This window comes from Giraffa tippelskirchi, chromosome 3 (assembly GCF_054371585.1).
Source record: "Giraffa tippelskirchi isolate mGirTip1 chromosome 3, T2T-mGirTip1v1.2.pri, whole genome shotgun sequence".
Classification (NCBI taxonomy): domain Eukaryota; kingdom Metazoa; phylum Chordata; class Mammalia; order Artiodactyla; family Giraffidae; genus Giraffa; species Giraffa tippelskirchi.
Window position 1 is genome coordinate 10,977,247 of NC_137277.1, and position 18,485 is coordinate 10,995,731.

Genomic DNA, 18,485 nt, shown 5'->3' on the forward strand with positions numbered 1-18,485 from the left:
AGAGAATCTGTAGCAGTGCTCGGACCCATTGGCCCCTTGGTCCTGTCTGCTGGCCACACCAAGGCCATATCAGAGATGAGAGGAAGAGAGAGAACATGTCAGCAGCTTGCTGGGACCCCTGGCTCACGCCAGGGTGGTGGGTGTGGATATAGCCCTGAGCATCTCGGAGGGGTAGGCCAAGCTGGGAGTTCATGTGGAGGGGTTGGAAAGATGGGGGTGGCACTGAAGCAACTAAAGGGGGCCAACGTGGAGCCTGAGGGCCTGCTGGCTGGGGTCATTCTTGGGAGAGCAGGAAAGCAGTGGGAATGGGGTGGGGGTTGGGAGTGGCATGTCCTGCCTGCCTCTCCCCCCGCCCCCAGGGGCTCTGCCCTGCAGAAGGCTGCACAGGAGCCTTAAGTGCAGTAGCGTCTGGGCTCCTTCCCACAGAGCCTTAAAAATAGGGCCGAGATGATATCCATCTTCACAGACCACAGCCTGCCCCAGAACCAAGAATAAGTCTTGAAACACTCAATAATTCAAATCAGATCCAAATAGATCTTCCTGTTAGCCCGGCAGCCTCTATGCCCCTTTCCCAGGTCCCCAGGGGCTGAGCCTGGAGGCTGCCACAAGCTGGTGGGCACGCCTGGCCATTTTAGGTCACATCCAGGGCCCTCATGGCACCTGCCTCCAGGACCCTAGTCTGCCCACCCTCCCTACTTTTGGAGCAGTCAGGAACAGGAGGACACCCAGGCCTGGGAGTTCTTTATGATCAGGTCAAGGCCAGGCCACAGGGAGGAGGCCTGGCCATGTTCCTAGCTGCCCCAAAGATCCCTCCCCTGTGCCCTTACTTTCTGGTCACAGGTGTTGACCTGTTTGAGCTTGTGTCTGAGCCAGGCTCCTTGGCCCCTTTGACCACACCTCCACCCACTCCTAGGCTCCTGGGGTCTCAACCCTCCAGGGCTCAAGGGCCAGTCTGGGCTGCAGGGGAGCCAATCCCCCAACTTAGACCCCAGTCACTGGTACACACACAGCCCTCAGGGTCTGTTTTCTTCCTCTGGAAGGGTTCCCTAAGGGGCTTCACCTGGGGCTCTGTGATCTGATGGGAACACCTGGGGACAAGGAAGCAGGGCCCTGGGTTCCAGCCCAAGGCCTTTGCACTTGCTGGGTTGGGGAGGTGGGGGTCCTCATCAGCCTGGCCCACCCGCTGCAGGTTTGGCCCAGCCCCAGTAGTCCCTGTTGCACTGCCCTGGCAAGGCTCTGCATGGAGTTTTACCAAATTATTAATTAAAGGCACAGGCATGTGGCAGCGCTGACATCCAAATGAATAGTTCACTGGGTAATTAGGAGAGGTGTCATGGAAATGATGGAGCACAGCCCACTGGCCCCATTTCACCTCCCTGGGAAACAGGAGCAACTTCTGGGTTTCCTACCATGATGGGCAGCACTGGGGGCAGGATAGGGAATGCAGGCTGGAGGGGCCAGGGGCACAGTTGTTGCTTATGGACAGGGCTAGGTGCTCCCCAGTCTGGTTCCTCTCCACCCAACCAGCAGAAGACCTGGAAAGGGGGCAGGGAAGGTGGGAGGTAGGCTAGTGGAGGAAGAATGCAGGCCCAAGACAGACAGGTAAGCCAACCTGGATTAACTCAGAGAGAGACTGGGGGGACCACTAGAGGCTCATGGTGGAGCAGGGGAGGACTGCAGCACATGGGGTGTGGGTCGGGGGTTCTTTCCAGGAAGAAGAGACAGCTCCCTAGGCCCTTTCTCAGGGCTGCAGGTGCCCAGTGGAGAGCTGGGAGTGGAGAGCAGGCTGGAGTATTTTTTGTCTTTTAGTTACTCAAATTGCACTGGTGTTTTGGTGTTTTGTTGTGTTTTTTTTTTTTTAATCAGGGTTTTAAATATGCATAGTTTAAATAGTCAAACAGTAATGAAAATCCAGTAGATCCTAACCCACCCACTCCTCTCCTTTCTTGACTTCCCCTGCTCAAATGCAAAGTTTTGTTATTTTAGTTTTTAGGTTTCTTTTCTTTTTCTTTTTTTGGTGTGGGGGGTTGTTTTTTCCATATTTACTTCTAAATTCCATGCTAATGTTGCCTTTTTTTCTTTTCCTTCTTTTTTTCTTCTAGAGTTAGAAATTATCCATTGATTTTCTGCTATGGGAGTTGAGAGTTTGTTTCCTCTCACATAGCCCCCCACACACTTTCCTTCCATCTTCTCATTTCACTGAATCAGAAGTCAATGTCTGCATTATTCTTTCTTTGCACATACTATTCATAGCTGAGTAATGGAATGTAGTTACATCTCCATTTTTGTACAACCTCTTGTTTTTCCTGCACTTGATAATTGCCTTATGTTTTCAGCTTGGTTATTTTCTGTGTGTCCATTAGTTATTCTCAAATTCTGCAATAGAAATATAAATCCCTTTTTGGTACATTAAAAGCATCAGGCCATCTTGAATTTATTTTTTTTCTTGGAGCCTGTGGTAGCCAGCTTCCAAGATAGCCTCTTGGGGCTGATATAACCCCCTGGCCAATTGAACTAGGTCCATCTGTATAAAGGTGCAGAAGTGAAGGTGTGTCACTTCTGATGCTAGGCCTAAAACACACTGGGACTTTTTTCTTGATGGTGCCCCCACCCTCTCTCTTCCTGCTCATCATTCACTTTGAGAGGTCAGCCGCCGTGTTATAAACTCCTCTGTGAAGTCCACATGGCAGAGAACTAATCCCACCTGCCAGTCACCATATAAGGGCGCCGTCTGAGAAGTACACCCCCCAGCCCTGATCAAGCCTTCAGGTGCCCCCAGCCCTGGCCATCATCTTGACTGCAACCTCATAAGAGACCCTGAGCCAGAACCAGCTAGCCCATCTGCTTCTGGGTTCCTACCCCTCAAAAACTATGAGAGAATATACCTTTGTTCTGAATAATATATTTTTTTTTCTGAATAATATTTTAGTCCGGCAAAGCATAACTAATATTGTGTCACTCCTGTACCCACCTGATTCAGTTGCCTTGTATACCTGATGCACATCCAGCACCAGGGACCTCTCTCACCCTCATCTCACTCCTGTGTTGGCTCCTTTGTTATAATGGATGCATTATCTGGTTTCTTCTTCAGAACTACAACTCCACCCTACCACCACCCTAGAAACTGGCAAGACCGGGAAAGGGGGATTTTTAAGTACCCAGGAGAGTCTTTGTTTCTAAGATACAGGACACTGTGACATCTTTCAGGAGTCTCTCCACAGCCTCAAGATGAACCACATTGTCCTGTGTCTCCCAGGTGGGTGGGAGATCGCTGTTTCCTCCTCTGGGCCTGCAGTGCTGTGCGGGGCAAAGCCACTGCTGTCCACGGTGCTGAACTCAATGCCATTATGTCAGCCTGGGCTGCCAGCCCCAGATGCTGGATGGCCTCTACTCTAGCTTTCCTCCTCTTCCACCGGGATCCCCTGTGTCCAGGCCTTGCCTTTCTACATTGGGCTGTCTTCCTGCCCAAGACTTCTTCTCACTCTTGTGAGCAGACCTCACCTGGGCTCTGAAGACAAGCTTGAATCCTGGAGTAAGGGCCCATAGGTGTTGAGCTGAGAACTCTCTGGATTACATGTGACAAAACCCAACTTAAACCACCTTAAGCTAATAATAGGGGCTTGTTAGTTCACTCCAGGGCAGAGCTGGCCATGTGTGGCCTGGCTGCAACACATGTCTCCCCTTTCCCATTGTCCCTTTGACCCAGGGGGCCTCCCCTCTGAATGCTGGATAGCTGGCAGCAGCCCAGGCTTGCTTTCTCCCCTGTAGTGTTTCCAGGTGAAGTGTATCCCTCTGTCCCAAAGGCTCCACTTAAAAGCCCCAGGCCTAGGTTCTGGATGGACTGTGATCATTGCTTAATTTGATCACTGTGGCTGGAAGGGAGGGGAGACCAGGTGTCCAACCTGGAGCCAGGGAGTGGAGTCAGCCATAGCCCACCTTATGGAGGGGCATCTCTCAGTGGACAGTCAGAGCACTATCACCAGAAGAAGGCGGACCTGGTTGGGGAAACCGAGGAAAGGGATGCCAGGCTCTCTCAGGACACTCCATTCCTAAACCCCTCAGAAAGCACCATCTCTTCCCAGCAGCACTCCATCTTGTCTCCGGGTAATTCTCTTCCCATGCCAGCAGGGAATAGCATGATTAAGGCTTCATTATTAACTTGCCAATCTTGTTTCTAGGGCACAGACGTTGACAGCTTAGGGGACCCAGTTGGCATATAACGAGGTCTCCATGACAAATTACTTGGGTATCAATTAACTATCTAGGGAAATGTCAAGCAGGATCCGTCATGCTGGTGGCGAGGGACAGCCATTTAACCCGGAGCAGTTAATCTGATCCAGGCCACACAATCACCTGTCTCAGCCTCCAGCAGGGCTGGGAATGAGGAAAAAGGCCTGGGGTGTGGGGCAGGCGGGGCCTGGCCTCCATCTCCCCGGGACACACTTCTGTAGTCACGCCAGTACACTCAAAGCATGGCTCTCACCTTGCAGCCTGACTCTGTCCATTCCTTCGTTCCACAGCCACCTGCTGGGTCGGGCCCGAATTAGTCAGTGCTGGTCAGGGGGTGGGACAGTGCTGGGAAAGGACAAATGTGCAGACAGGTGCCCATGACTTGCGTGGCCTCTGCAGGATCCAATATGCATGATAAGATCATCCTCAGGGAAGGGTAAACTCTACAGGGGTGAGGGCAGGGAGGTAAAGGAGAAGTGACCAGGCCCTGGGTGGCAGGCAGGTGGCAGGCACCCAGGGCAGTGCAGACATAGAACAGCACCCTGGGCCCAGTGCTTGGAGCCTCTGGCAATGTACTGGCAAACCTGAATAGAATTCAGCTACCTGACTCTTGAGCTGTAAAACTTGGAGACAGTTACTTAAAACTTTTCTAAGCCTGTTTTCTTACCTGTAAAATGGAGCTAATAATCCCAGTTCCCAGGAGTTTTGTGAGAGTGAAAGGGGCCCTGTGTAGATGTGCCTGGCCCAGTGCAGGTGCTGAGTTTGGGTCTCCATCCTCCTCCCTGCAGGTGAAGCCTGGGTCCCCCACTCTCTAGTGGGAGGCTCGGATGGAGCAAATGCTGGGGAGAGGCACAAGATGAGGCATTTGGCCCAGGAGGAGGGTATTCTGGAGGAGGTGGTGTGGGCTGGCCAGTGGTCCCACAGGCAGAGACAAGGCTGAGGGGCAGGGCTTATGGACTCTGGCCACCCCCACATTGTCACACCCTGCCTTTTGGGTTTTGCTTGTTTTCAGGAAAGGATAGTGGTCACCTAGAGATGTGTCCCCCTGATGAGGACTAGGGACCATGCTCCGATCCCGCCCTTTTCCCATGCCTCTGCCCATGCCATCCCCCCACCTGGCTCACCCCTCTGGTAGCGGTGACCCAATCCACGGTAGCCCCTACCCCATGTCTGCTCAGCTGGTGATTGGCAGCTGCCACTTTCCAGCCCCCCAGCTATGGAGCCTCATGCTTATTCATGACACTGACATATGGCACCTCCATGGGGGGTGGGGGGCGCAGGGGGATCGGAGCAAGCTGCCAATTGTGAGAGTGCAGCGTGTCCCCATTCGAGCCCTGCTGAAGCAAAACAAATGCAAGATGTGAGGGGAGCAGAGGCGGCCCGGGGGCGTGCGTGTGTGCGACTGTGTGTGCTTGCCTGCACTGTGGGGGTGCTGGGAGGAGGGGAGGAAAACAAAGGGTGAGGGTGGGGGAGAGAGGGGTGCTGCAGGGCTTGGGAGTGAGTTTAGTTGTCATGGCTTCTGGGGTCTCAGTTAATGGGGTCCTCAGAGGCCAAGCTCTCCATCCCTCTGCCCCAGGCAGGCTGGCTCACACCAGCCTAAGACAGTTTCACCTCTCTCCCCCTCACACGGGACACTGGGCAAGAGGCCATGAACAAGATAAGGGCTTGGCAGCTAGCAGCCCCATGTGCAGATCCTTGAAATGTTCTAATTCTTTCCAGAATCAGGAAAATCTAGCTAATGTCAAGTCAGAGTTCATAGGGCTCCAGACTTAGCCAATTTCTTTTCCTGTTTTTGTTGAGGATGGAAGTGTGTGTGTACTGCCTCACATGAGTGGATGGGGCACTGCAGCCCTCCAGCAGTTCCCTCCCCCAGGCTGGGCTGGCCCTCTAGTGCTCCGCTGGCCATCCTTGGGCTATCAGACTCTGCCCCTGGGCTGGGGAGGGCAAAGCAGAGGTAAAGACCAAGCTCTTGGGGTCCTCAGCCAGCCCTTCCCCACTGGACCCAGGGCTAGAGGTTGCTGCCATGGAAACAAGGCTCTTTGCCAAGTGGCCACATGCATCCTGGAAACAGTAGGTGAGTCCAGGGACCAGTGGATCCAGGAACTGTGACCATCCCCCAGGAAGCCCAGCTCTAGGGTCCCTACACCCTGCTCTGCCACTTGCCCCTGTTGGTTGTAAGAACTCAGGAGAGAGAGAGAGAGAGAAGCTTGCTGAGGGAGCTGGGGTGAAGCTGGGGCCCAGGTGCCCAAGAGCCCAGGAGGCCAAGGCAGTCCAAGTGAGGAGCCCTATGAGGCTCAGGTGAGGGTCCTACACTTGTGCAGGAGCTGGGTGCTTTGAAACCTCTCCCCTAAGCCTTCATACATGCTTTGTGCAGTGACTGGCCCTGTGGGGTCTGTCCATGGGGTCCACCAACGCCCTCACCTTGGGCCCTCCCCAGGGAGTCACGGAGCTGTAGAAACCTGTCTCCCAAGGGAGCAGCCTGCTGGAGAGCTGCCTATCCAGCAACTCTCCTGGGCCACTCTGATTCCAGGCTCAGACATCTTGGTTCTTGGCCCTGGTGAGCTGTCTGGATGGCCTGGTCTCGCCTTGGGTGAGGGGCCCCTGGTGAGGGGCCCCTGCCCCAGCCTAGTGTCACGTGAGCCCAGCACTGGGCTGGCATGCTCTCGTCCGGCAGGCGCTGGGCCACACTTCAGGCACCGCTGTGCATAGAGGCATCTGCTGCTCACTGTCTGGGGCAGATGGGCTGCCAGTGAGCTAAGTGTGTGCGGGGGAAGGGGTGCCATAGGAACCCCTTCCCGCGGTAGCGTGGGGGCGGGAGAGACAGGCGCCTGCCGAGTGAGAGGGGGGAGCGCAGGGAGGGACGGGCTGGGATCACATGGGCTCCTGGTTTGGGGTGAGGCCCGTGGTGCTGGTTCATGGGCCAGGGGCTCAGGAAATCCCAGCACGACCACCAATGGGGAGGGGGGCCTGGAAGCACTGGCCAAGGCAGGGATTCCCCTGTTGTCACTGGGTGGCATTGGGCAGAGGGTTTGAGGGAGTGAGTTTAGATCGTCTTCAGGGTGCCTTCCAGTTCCTAAGCCCTGAGCTTCAGCAGGATGGGGGCATCCTGCCATCTGAGGGGCCTCCTGTGAGGATAGGGGGATGCCAGCACAGTCTGCTGTGGCTCCCAGAGAGGTTTTCGAAGTGCTGTGTGCCAGGTGCAGTCACTCTGCAGAGTAGGACTCGGTGCCTGCTTCTGCAGCCCCGCCTGGCCGCAGCAGGAACCATGAGGTGTGGGTCCTGGCAGGCGACAGGGGCAGCCTACTGGACCCTGGACCCCCAGGGCCACTGGGGCCCATGAAGGGGGAGGTGTGGAAAATCAACAAGGAAACAGCCCAAGACCGCTGATACCCTCAGCAACACACTCATGGCGCACTGGAAGGGGCAGGGGCAGGGGCAGGATTCAGGGAGGCCCACTAGGCAAACCCCAGAATCCTGCTTTGGAAAACCTAAGGGCTCCTCATTTATAGTGATGGTGAGCAGAGCCACTGGGCACACTCGGTGTCCCCTCAGGTGTCAGACGCCACCCTGAGCACTTGGCCCCATGGCCTTCAGTAATCAGCCCAGGAGTAGGGAAGGCAGCCATTACCCCACTAGACAGAGGGGGAGACTGAGGCTTAGAAAGATGACATGGCTGGTGGAGGCCTGGGGGCCGGGTGGTGGCTGAGCTGGGAATGGAGCTGGAGGCCAGCTTGCTGGACAGTCCTAATGGTCAGCTCAAGTGCCTGGGCCTCCCACGGGGTGAGGAGGGTAGATGCCTCAACCCTCCACACTCCAGAAGCCCAGGGGAGGGTGCCAGGTGGGCCTGGTGTCCCCTCCTCTTCCCTCTATCCCTGGGAGGCCCCCACCCCGCCCCTGCAGCCGCCTCCACCCTCCCGGCTGCAGTGACTCAGCTCAGCTGTTCCTCAGCCGCTCTGCTTGCTGATGGTTGCCTTTCTTTTTCTTTCCCAACATGTGATATTGCCATTGTGCTGTGACATAGTGACTGCCTCTGCCTAGAAGCGCCCATGGTGGCCCCCTTGAGATGGCCAAGGTGGCCAGATGGCCAGGCCTCACCCTCAGACCCTGGTCATGGGCAAAGACACTGTCACCTCCAGAGCAGGCACAGTCCTCACCTTAGTTCCACCTGACTTGGGCACAGTGCCGGGGGACACCTGTCCAAAGTCACCCTCTGCAGCTGCCTCACAACTCAAGGACCTGTGTCCTTGATGTAGGTGGGGCATCAAGAGTCCAGAAACCCTTCTAGAGAGGGTCACCCAGAAGGGGCATTTCAAGAAATGGGTTAGAAATGAAGAGATGTGTCCTGGAGAAAACTAGGGCAGGGCATTGCCCATTGCCAAGGCCAGGGTTGGAGGGGCAAGTTACAATGTAAGAAGCTTCTCTGATACTTGGGACTGTCAGTAGAATTTGCTGTTTTGTTAGGTGGTGAGCTCACTGTTCCTAGAAGGATCCGAGCCCTGACATGGACAGGATTCTTCATGGGATTGAGCCCAGTGTGGTAGAGTTGGTAGGAATAGCATTAGAAGCTAGAGTTGGACATTTGGGGTGGGAGTCTCAGGTTTATGTAAACTCAGGCAAATCATTAGGCCTCTGACAGCCTCAGTCTTCCCTTCTGTAAAATGGGGTTACTATCTCCTTTGCAAGCAATAGTGAGGATCTAAGGAGACAATGTAGGACAAAGGGCAGTGTAAACTGTGGAATGCATGCAGATGTTTTTATATTCTAGTTCTGATCCATGCATCTTGAAGGTTCTCCATCTCTGACAGCATTTTCTGCCAAGGATGGGAATGAGCCCCATCAGAAGAAATGGCCCAAACTCCAACAGGGAGGATTTGGGGAGGGGGAAAGGATGGCTCTGGGAAGTAGGAAGTCAAGAAATGAAGAGATTGGGGGACCCACTCTTTCCCTTTTGCCTGGGGAGGAAAGGCAGAGCATCTTCTCCTGCCTTCTGGACTTGGGGATCTTGGGGGTCTGAGGCGCAGGGGCGCCTGGGAGCCCTCAAGAAGATGGGCTGTTCATGGTGCCTGGCCTTGGAGAAAAGACAATGATGGGGACACCAGAGGTGGTGGAAAGCTCTGTCTGGGCAGCCACAGCTGACTTGAGGTTTCAGGAGCCAAAAGGAGATTTGATGGTCCCATGAATGCTGGGCTAGGACAGCTGGTTTCTCCTGTCTGAATGTTCCTTCTGCCTCACCTCTCCCCTTCCTCCCTTGCCCCCTTCTCAATGCCCATTTCTCATGCCTCTTGGAGTGGACTGAGCGGGGCCCCCAAAAGATGGAATCTGGGAGCCTCAGGACGTGACCATATCTGGAATAAGTGTTTGCAGATATAACCAAGTTCAGGATCTCAAGATGAGATCATCCTGGATTAGAGTAGGTCCTAAATCCAATGTCAGGTGTCAGAAGAGAAAAGCAGAGGGAGATTTGAGACTCAGAGATGACTCTGAATTTGGAGGCAGAGATGGGAGTGGTGCACCCACCAGCCAAGGAACACTAAAGGTCTCCAGCATCCACTGGAGGCTGGGAGAGAAGCCTGGGATGGTTTCTCCCTCAGAGTGCAGCAGCTGCTGGGTGTTAGGACTGGTAAAGTCCTCTGAGAACTAAAGGGATTCTGGGGTGGCTGCTGCTTTGCTGGGGTCTTCCTGTCTTGTTGGTGTTCCCTGACTCCCTTGCAGCTAGAGTTGGGGCATGTGACCTGGGCTCCACCAACCAAGATTCACCTGGGCAGACTGACTCAGAAGCAGGCAACACCAAAAAACTTATCCTCCTGAATCTTTTCTCACAAGGTTGGCGTCAGAAGGCCCTGGCTTTGGGGCAACAGTGCCCTCTCATGCGTGGGCTGCTGGGTCTATGCCCAGTGGGGAGACCATGTTGTTGGCGTGTGGCCACTGGGCAGAAACTTTCTTTTCCATCAAGCTAGCCAGAGTGAGTCCTATACTGCTGGCTCTGAGCAGTAGAGGGGGTAAGGAGACCTCTGTCCATGGGGCAGGGAGGTCATGCCCCAGAGAGAAGCTCCTAGAAGCCCTTTGCCTGCTAATCCCAGCTGGATGGGAACTGACCTCTGTCCCAGGACCTTGTGGGACTGGAGCTGGCCAAGAAGTCCATGGAGATCAGGGGGAGGAGACACAGTCTGGGCTGGGAGCACCTGGTCAGGACAAGGTGGCCCTCGATTCCCCCACAGACTTTTCCCTGGGCTTGGCACCCACTCTCCCCATTTCATCCCTCCTCAGGCCCCCTGTGCTCCCTCCCTCTGTCCTCCTTCTCTCCCCTACACACTTCTTGGAAATGAAGTCATCTAGAAAAATAATCAAAAAATAGAAAGAAAGAAAAAAAGCTAAGAAAATGGGATTTTTTTTTTCCCCCCTTCAAACATTTGGTAAGGCACCTCCCACATGGATGAGTGTCCACCGGGGCCTGTTTTTGCCCGAGGGAGACTCAGGCCTGAACCTCTTGGGTGTATAAGCCAGGTGGGCCTCCCCACTCCCCACAATGTGGGCTCCACACTGAACCTCTTCTGGCCAGCCAAGGTCAGCCCTTGAAGCCTGAGACCCCAGGTGGTACCTTCAGCAGAAGGCCCAGAAGTCCCTGAGGCAGAGGCAGGTTAGGAAGAGAGGGCAGGAGGGTTCGAGTTCAGGGGGAATATTAGCTCCCAAGTGAGGTCTCTGTCTCCAGTCTCTCCCATGTTCCCACCGGCCCACACTTTGCCGCAGAGTTCTCATTTGTTTATTTATAATTTAAACTCAGGCTGCTTCTAAGAAAGCTCAAGGCATTTGCTGAAAAGCTGCTTCCACGAGCTGGGTTGCACTCTGTCAGCCTTGGGCTCAAAGCCCATGGACACAACCTTGTTGCTCAGCCTGGCTCCTGGGCCCACTGGCCCCAGCCATCCAGGCAGCCTGTCCTGCCACCCTGATGCGCATCCGGCTTCCAGACACACCCTCCCTTCCAGGGCAGCTTGCTGGGATGACCCCGCCTGGGGTGCCTCCTCCCATCTCTGGACCAGCCCCTTCCTCCATGGCCCCTTCTCTGGCTCCAATACAGGGTCCCTGGGGATGTCTGCACCTCTTTTCTGCCCCTCGACCATCTGTTCTGTCAGTCACCTAGTACAGGCTGCTCCTTTTGCTCCCAACTGAACTGGCCTGACCTTTGAAGGGGTGTGACCAAGTCTTGTCACTGTTGCCAATGATGGATGATATGATGGTGATGGTGATGGTGGGGCCTCCCCTCCGCATCTGGAATGGTATTAGGCCTGGGGTACTGCATCTCTCGGGCATAGGTTCCCACAGCTGAGGTACAGGAAGGGAAGGGCCTGTAGGAAGGCCTGGCAGGGGAGAGACTGCAGAGGAGGGCAGGGGTCATGCTGATGGCCTCATCTACATGCCAGGTAGAGGCCAGAGATGTTGTTTTCTTGTTTCTTCAGGACCCAGTGACCAAGTGTGACTCCATACACCTGGGGGCATGGGAGGGAGGGAGGGCCAAGTGCAGCGAGGACCCCAGTGGCTACAGCTGCATTTGGCAGCCTCATTCCAAACTTCCCGGCCCAGCTGGGCCTCAGGACTTCTTGCTCCCTGCAGGAGGGTCACCTTGATCCTGGGTCTCCCTTCCCTCAGCTTTGCATTCTTGGGCTCACTTTTCCATCTTGTGGCAAAATGAGCAAGCGTGGGCACTGCCCTGACTCCTTTTCAGATCCGTGCAAGCCAAGGCCAGATAAGGGGTTTACCAAGGACAGCTTGCAAACGGCGCTTCATTTCTCCAATCCCCAGTTCCTCCTTCGTAAAATGGAGCTAATGACGCCGATCTCAGCCCCGTGCTAACAGGCGAACAAGATAAAGCCCACCAAGTACACATATGCTTCCATCCCCTCTCAGTGCCTCAGTTTTCCCATCTGTAAAATGCAGCCCTCTCAGGCTGTAGATCCAACTCCTGCAGAGCAGACTGGATGCCTCTGCCAGCTGGGAGGGCACATCATTGGCAAGGGGCAGGGGCTGCCCTCCTTTCCTACTGTTTCTGAGTTCAAGATACCACTGGACTGGCATCATCAATTGTGACCTATGTCCCTCCCTCCCTCGGCCTGAGCAGACACAACCTGGCAAAAGGAACCGTGGCAGGGCCCTTGGGGGTTGCCCTCAGTAAGCCTCAGTGGCAAGGGCGATGCCAGGTAAGCCATGCCAGGAATGCTCGGCCACTTGGCAAGCAGAGCAGAGCATGGCCTTTCCCTGGTTCTGGCTCTCCTCCATGCTACTGCGTTCCATGGGGCCACAGATGCCCTGGCTGTGGGTGTTGAGGCAGACCAGATGTCCGTTCCAGGCCACCATGCCCCATTGCCAAAAGGACACTACAGCAGGGCCCCATGCTGACACAGCCCTAGAACCCTAGACTTTGGCACTAAGAGGGAGGCAAGGGCAGGAGAGCGGGTATAGAGGAGCCACCTGGCTCCTCTCCTGAAGGAAATGCCTTTGAGCCATAGACTAGCCCAGGAGCATCTGGCTGCCGGGGTGGCCTATGCCCTGCTCCCCACGAGGCTGGCAGCATATGGCAGCCCTGGCTCACCCGAGCCATACACCAAGCAAAAGCCCCTCTCCCAGTGCCCACACCCACAGGGAAGCCAGTTGTCTGGACACTTGGATGCAATTCTGGGCAGCCTGGATGCTTGTCTGGCTTCTCGCCTGAGAAGCAGCATCCGGCCCTGGGAAAAGCACAGGCTTCTCAGCCACCAAGAGCTGAATCCCAGAAATCGTGTCTGCGCAGAGGATAAAACCAGTAATTGTTGTTCACGGTGCACACTTCACACCAGAAGAGCACCCACCCTGGACCACTGGGAGGGATTCTAGAGGCCTCATTCTAGAGGCGGCCCACCCTCTTCCACTATGCCTCAGATGCCCATCCTCAGCACTGCACTCTGCATGGTGGTAGTCACTTCTCTGTCCCTCCCACCAGACTAAGAACCTTGAAGGCAGCACCAGACCTTCTCACACAGTTCAGCACCCAGCAGAGTGCCAGGCACACGGGAGGGACTGCCAGCAACAGCCAGTGACATCTGGAGACCAAAGGATTCTGAGCTGAGGATGACAGTGATTGGAGGGATAGGGTTCCCAGAGGCTCCTTGGGCCTCCCACAGAAATGGGAGGCCACTCTTTTGGAGTGAGATGTTGAAAGTAAGACACTTGGCACGTGGGCGGTCAGCTAGTCCTGGCCAGTTCTCCTTCCAAAGAGGGTGACCCAAGGCATGCAACACACTTCTTAGGGAGGATGAGGAGAGAAGACCCCTCATCTGCCTGCTTAGTCTGCAACAACTACTGAGCACCTGTTCTGGTCTGAACAAGACAAACTCTTGGCCATGGAACTTTCAGACAACATATACGTACATTATCAACTGTGCTGGATGTTGATAAGACCTATGGAGAAAAATCAATGCAGGGAGGATGGGTAATGTGGGGTGTAACTTGAAGCAGGTGGTCACCTCACTTAAAGAGGCGTGGCCTAGACAGAGGGACCAGCAAGTGGTTGGGGGGAGATGAAGCAAGGTCAGTCACGAGTGAGCAAGGCTGAAGTAGGGGAGCAGTGGGGTAGAGGCAGACGGGGCACAGCCTTGACTCAGGGAAACCGGTAACCACAAGATGGAACATGGACTGAAGGGCGGAGCTGGAAGACCCGGTGAGAGGTTGGGCATTACTCAAAGCGACTAAAGGTGGTCCAGGGTGGTCGCAGCGGAAGAGGGAGAAGGAGCCCATTCTGGGCATATTTTGCTGGCACAGCCAGCAAGGCCGGCTACCGCACCATACTCGGCAGTAACAATCCAGGAGGCCTCCCAGGCCGGAAGCCCTGGCCCGCGCCCTCTTGGCCCCCGCCGACCGGAAGCCACGAGGCCGAGCTCTCGCGGGAGCGCCTCCTGGGTCCCGCCCCTGAAGCGCCGCCAATCGCCGCGCGCCCGAGGGCGTTGCCGTGGCAACCGCGCCTGGAGTCTGGGTCCCGCGGTCCTGCCCCAGAACTTGGCCACCAGGCCTCGGTATCCCCGTTACCGTGACCGGGGTCGCGGGCGTCCTCCTCCCCAGGGCTCCTTCTCAGGAAGGTTCAGGGGCAGGAGGCCGCAGAAAATCCAGTCGTTCCCTTTAACGTTCTAGCATTTTACATCCACTGTCCCGGTGTTGAGGAGCCAAGGCCCATACCACCCACCCCTCGCCCAGAGGGCTACCCCACCTTCCCCGTTCGCCACCCACCCTCAAACATCGCCGCCCTCTCCGCCCCCGTTTCCTCGCGGAGGAGCAGGTCGTGGGGAGAGAATGCCTCTAGGCTGCAAAATTTCTGAGGACAGGGACGCTGTCGCAACACATAAACTGTCGGAGGAAGGAGGAATGAAAGCGTACTAAGTCAGTGTGAACTTGAGAAGGAGCGGGTGTTCCTTGGACTCACCCAGAACCAAATCTAACTCAAAGGAAAGTTACTGCAACTGGGAAAAAAGCACAGTTGGCTGGAGAATTTGGTTTAAAAATAAATAAATAAAATTTAAATTACATAACCAACACATGTTTGGTGTAAAACATGAAAGTATAAAAATCCTTGATCCCACCGCAAGATATAACCACTGCTGACATTTCAAAATATTTCCTTCTAGGCTTTTTTTCCCAATCTATTGTATACACATTTTTTTTTCCCAAATAAAATTCTACTCATGTGCTGCAGTGCCCCCATGGACCCTTATATGTGGGAAAGGAGACTCCTGATGTGATTGAAGGGTTTTCCCTCCCTAGTATCCCTGTTTCTTCCCCAACACACACACACACAAGGACTCAAGGGCACACACATACACTGATACAGCTGATACCAATGTAGGCACTGGTTCCCTGAGCCTTCCTGATACAGAGGGAGTTCTAGAAGTGACAGTGAGCCCTCCATGCTCCGTGGTCATTTCTACAGTCAGTCCCAAGATCTGCCTTCTAGGCTAGGGGTCCTATCATGGGAGACAGAGTCAAGATGGGGCTTGAGGAATCCACCAATCCAGGGAGGGAAGCTCAGGCAAGCAGGCCTAGCCAAGGGCTCCATCCTCCAGGTGTGAGAGTCCTCAGAGAAATAGCCTGGAGAAACAGCCCGGTCAGATGAGGAGGCAGCAAAAGCAAGCAAGCAAAATGCCAACACTTTGCCTCTGCCATCCCTGGGGACCACTAATCATGCTTTTGGACCATGGATTCACTGAAGGAGGACCCCCCACTCACCCACCCACACATACACATCCCACATGGTTTCATCAGACAAGGAGACATGTTGTATCCTGGCACTCTGAAAGAACCCCCTTAGCTAGCCCACCCTCCAAGGTAAAAGTTGGAAGCAATACATGTGTGTACTGGGACAGGGGAGGCAGATATGTCTCCTACCTCTGAGCTCTCTTTCTAACCTGGGAGCCAGTTATTCACAAGTCTGGCCCCTTAGCCCTCCTAGCTGAGCACACACAGGGTCATGGGAATGACATCACCATATATCCTGATCGAAACATCGGACATTTGTGTAGAGCCTTATGTCCTGCCTTCTTGGTACCTGCCAGTGTGGATTGATCTTGTCTTTTCCACAAACTCTTGTGTTTTTTTTTTTTTTTGCCTCTCTTTAGTTCCCTGACCAGGGATCAAACTCAGGCATTTGGCAGTGAAAGCATGGAGTCTTAACTGCTGGGCCACTGGGGAATTCCCTCCACAAACTCTGTCTTATATGCTGTCTTGAGTGTGGTGGCTCAGAAAGGGGGTGGTTAGGCACCTATGCACTGTCCACTAGGATGCTTGTCTCCTCGGCTGCCTGAAGCTGATGCAAACAGCCCAGTCTAGCTCACTTCAGTGAAGTTCTTTTCTCAGAAGCTCCTTAGAAGGTGGTTGTAGGACACAGAGGCTGTCCATGTGTTCACACTGTCACTTCTTCCCACCCTGCAGGTGGAAAAAGCCCCCTCCCACACCAAGTAGCCACAGGGAACCCTGCTCCATATGCCATCACTCACAGTCCACAGAGAACCTCCTGATGGGTCTTTAGGACATTTCTTTTGAAAATCACGTCACACTTCTCCTCTTAAAACCATGCAGTGGCTTCCCATATGATTCAGAGTAAACTCACAGTTCTTTCCTTGGTGTGTGAGGGGTCAGTTCCCTCCTGTCCGAGGACCCCTAGAGCACACCTGCAGTGGAATTGAGTGAGGGCAACAGCACACTCTGGGGAGCTGGGGGTGCTCATAGGGATCAGGGGTGATGCCATGATAGGGTATCTTAGTAATTTGTGTCTAGAAGGCAGGAGAACTTTAGCAAAGTTTAGGCTAAAATTGGTGAACCCACTCCAGTCAGCAAGGAAAGGGGGCCTGAGGGCCATTTTTAGATCTGGACAGAGTCCATGTTCTGTCTGTGTTCGGAGATGACTGCAGAGGCCTCTTGTTTCTGTCACCCTCCATCTTGGCCGTGTCTGATAACAGAGACTTCGTTGAGCTATGAAATTTTCTGCACATCATCGAGGCGAGCTGCTTTTCTCCTTCTCAAGCCCCTGTGTGACCTGCCCCTCCCCGACCCCAGCTCTTGCTCTCTCCCACCATGCTGCTGCTCCTTCAGGCCCTCTGCCTGGTCTCTCTGCCCAGGGACCCTCCCCTGCCCCACCTCACTCTCTGTCCCTTTATCCTACTTTGGGTTCTCACCATCTCCTTTCCTTCCACTAAGGGAATCCTTCATCCTCTCTTCCCCTCCTTATCTCTGGCTCCTCTCCCGAGGTTGCCACCAAATCCACAACAGGGAGAGTCTGGTCACATGCCAGAGTGTCACAGTGCTGGGCAGTTCCCCAGGGGCAGTCTTGTCCTCCCAAAGCACTTGGGTGTTTTCCGGTGTTGGTGACCCCATTCTGCACTGCTGTCTGTGCTGGAGCATTGAAAGAAAGTGAAAAGTGAAAGTGAAGTCGCTCAGTCGTGTCCAACTCTTTGGGACCCCATGGACTGTAGCCTTGGTAGGAGCCAGGCTCCTCCATCCATGGAATTTTCTAGGCAAGAGTACTGGAGTGGGTTGCCATTTCCTTCTCCAGGGGTTCTTCCTGACCCCGGAATCCAACCCAGGTCTCCCTCATTGCAGGCAGGCACTTTACCATCTGAGCCACCAGGGAAGCTGCAGCACTAAGAGACCCAAACTGGCCGTGGTGAGTGTGTGACGTACAGAAGCTGCTTTGACCAGATGGCTTCTCAGCCTCCCCTTTGAGCTGCCAGATGCGAACAGTCTGATGACCCCCTGAGCCTTAAAGAGCAAAGGAACTGGAGCTCCGAGGCTTGGCCTGCCCTCTGCCCAAAGCTGCTCTGGCTCCTTCAGCTGAAGGCTAGGACCCCACACCAGCCAAGGTGAGCTCCTGATGTTCCCAGTCCTCCAACCTTAGAGCCTCCCTTTCCTTGGCTTTTAAAATAGAAGGATGTTAGCCCCACCATTCATTTCTTAGTAGGAGTGCTAGTTGCTCAGTTGTGTCCAACTCTTTGTGACCCCACAGATTGTAGCCTGCCAGGCCCCTCTGTCCATGGAATTCTCTAGGCAAGAATACTGGAGTGGGTTGCCATTCCCTTCTCCAGAGGATCTTCCCAACCCAGGGATTGAACTCGGGTCTCCTGCATTGCAGGCAGATTCTTTACTGTCTGAGTTATCTTGCTGCTGCTGCTGCTAAATCGCTTCAGTCGTGTCCAACTCTGTGCAACCCCATGGACTGTAGCCTACCAGGCTCCTCCGTCCATGGGATTTTCCAGGCAAGAGTACTGGAGTGGGGTGCCATTGCCTTCTCCGTGAGTTGTCTTAGGCTGCCATAATAGGATGCTGCAGGCTGGGAAGCTTCAAACAATAGAAATTAATTCCCTCGGTCTGGAGACTGGAAGTCTGAAATCATGGTGTCAGCAGGTTCCTTTTGGAGGTTCTGAGACAGAATTCGCTCTAGGCCCCTCTCCAGCTTCTGGTGGCTGCCGGCAATCCTTGGCTTGTGGAGCATCATCCAGTCTCTGCCCTGTCCTCACTTGACCTTCTCACTATGTCCCTGTGTTTTTGACCAAATTTCCCAGGCTTTGAATGAAGGCCCCCTTTAATCCAGTATGACTGTACCTTAGCTTGACACCTGCAAAGACCATATTTCCAAGTAAGTTCACATTCACAAGTTCTGAGTGGATATGAATTTCAGCAGGACACAACTCACCCTAGCACAGCTCCCATCCGTATAAGGTGGAAAACTCAGGGTCCCATGAGGG

The 18,485-nt window shown here is 54.4% G+C and overlaps 1 protein-coding gene across 1 annotated transcript in view; it reads left to right on the top strand.

Moving 5' to 3' along the window:
- ENDOV (endonuclease V) overlaps positions 1-18,485 on the top strand; it is an 88,710-nt gene that overhangs the window by 16,512 nt on the left and 53,713 nt on the right. The window lies entirely within an intron of this gene.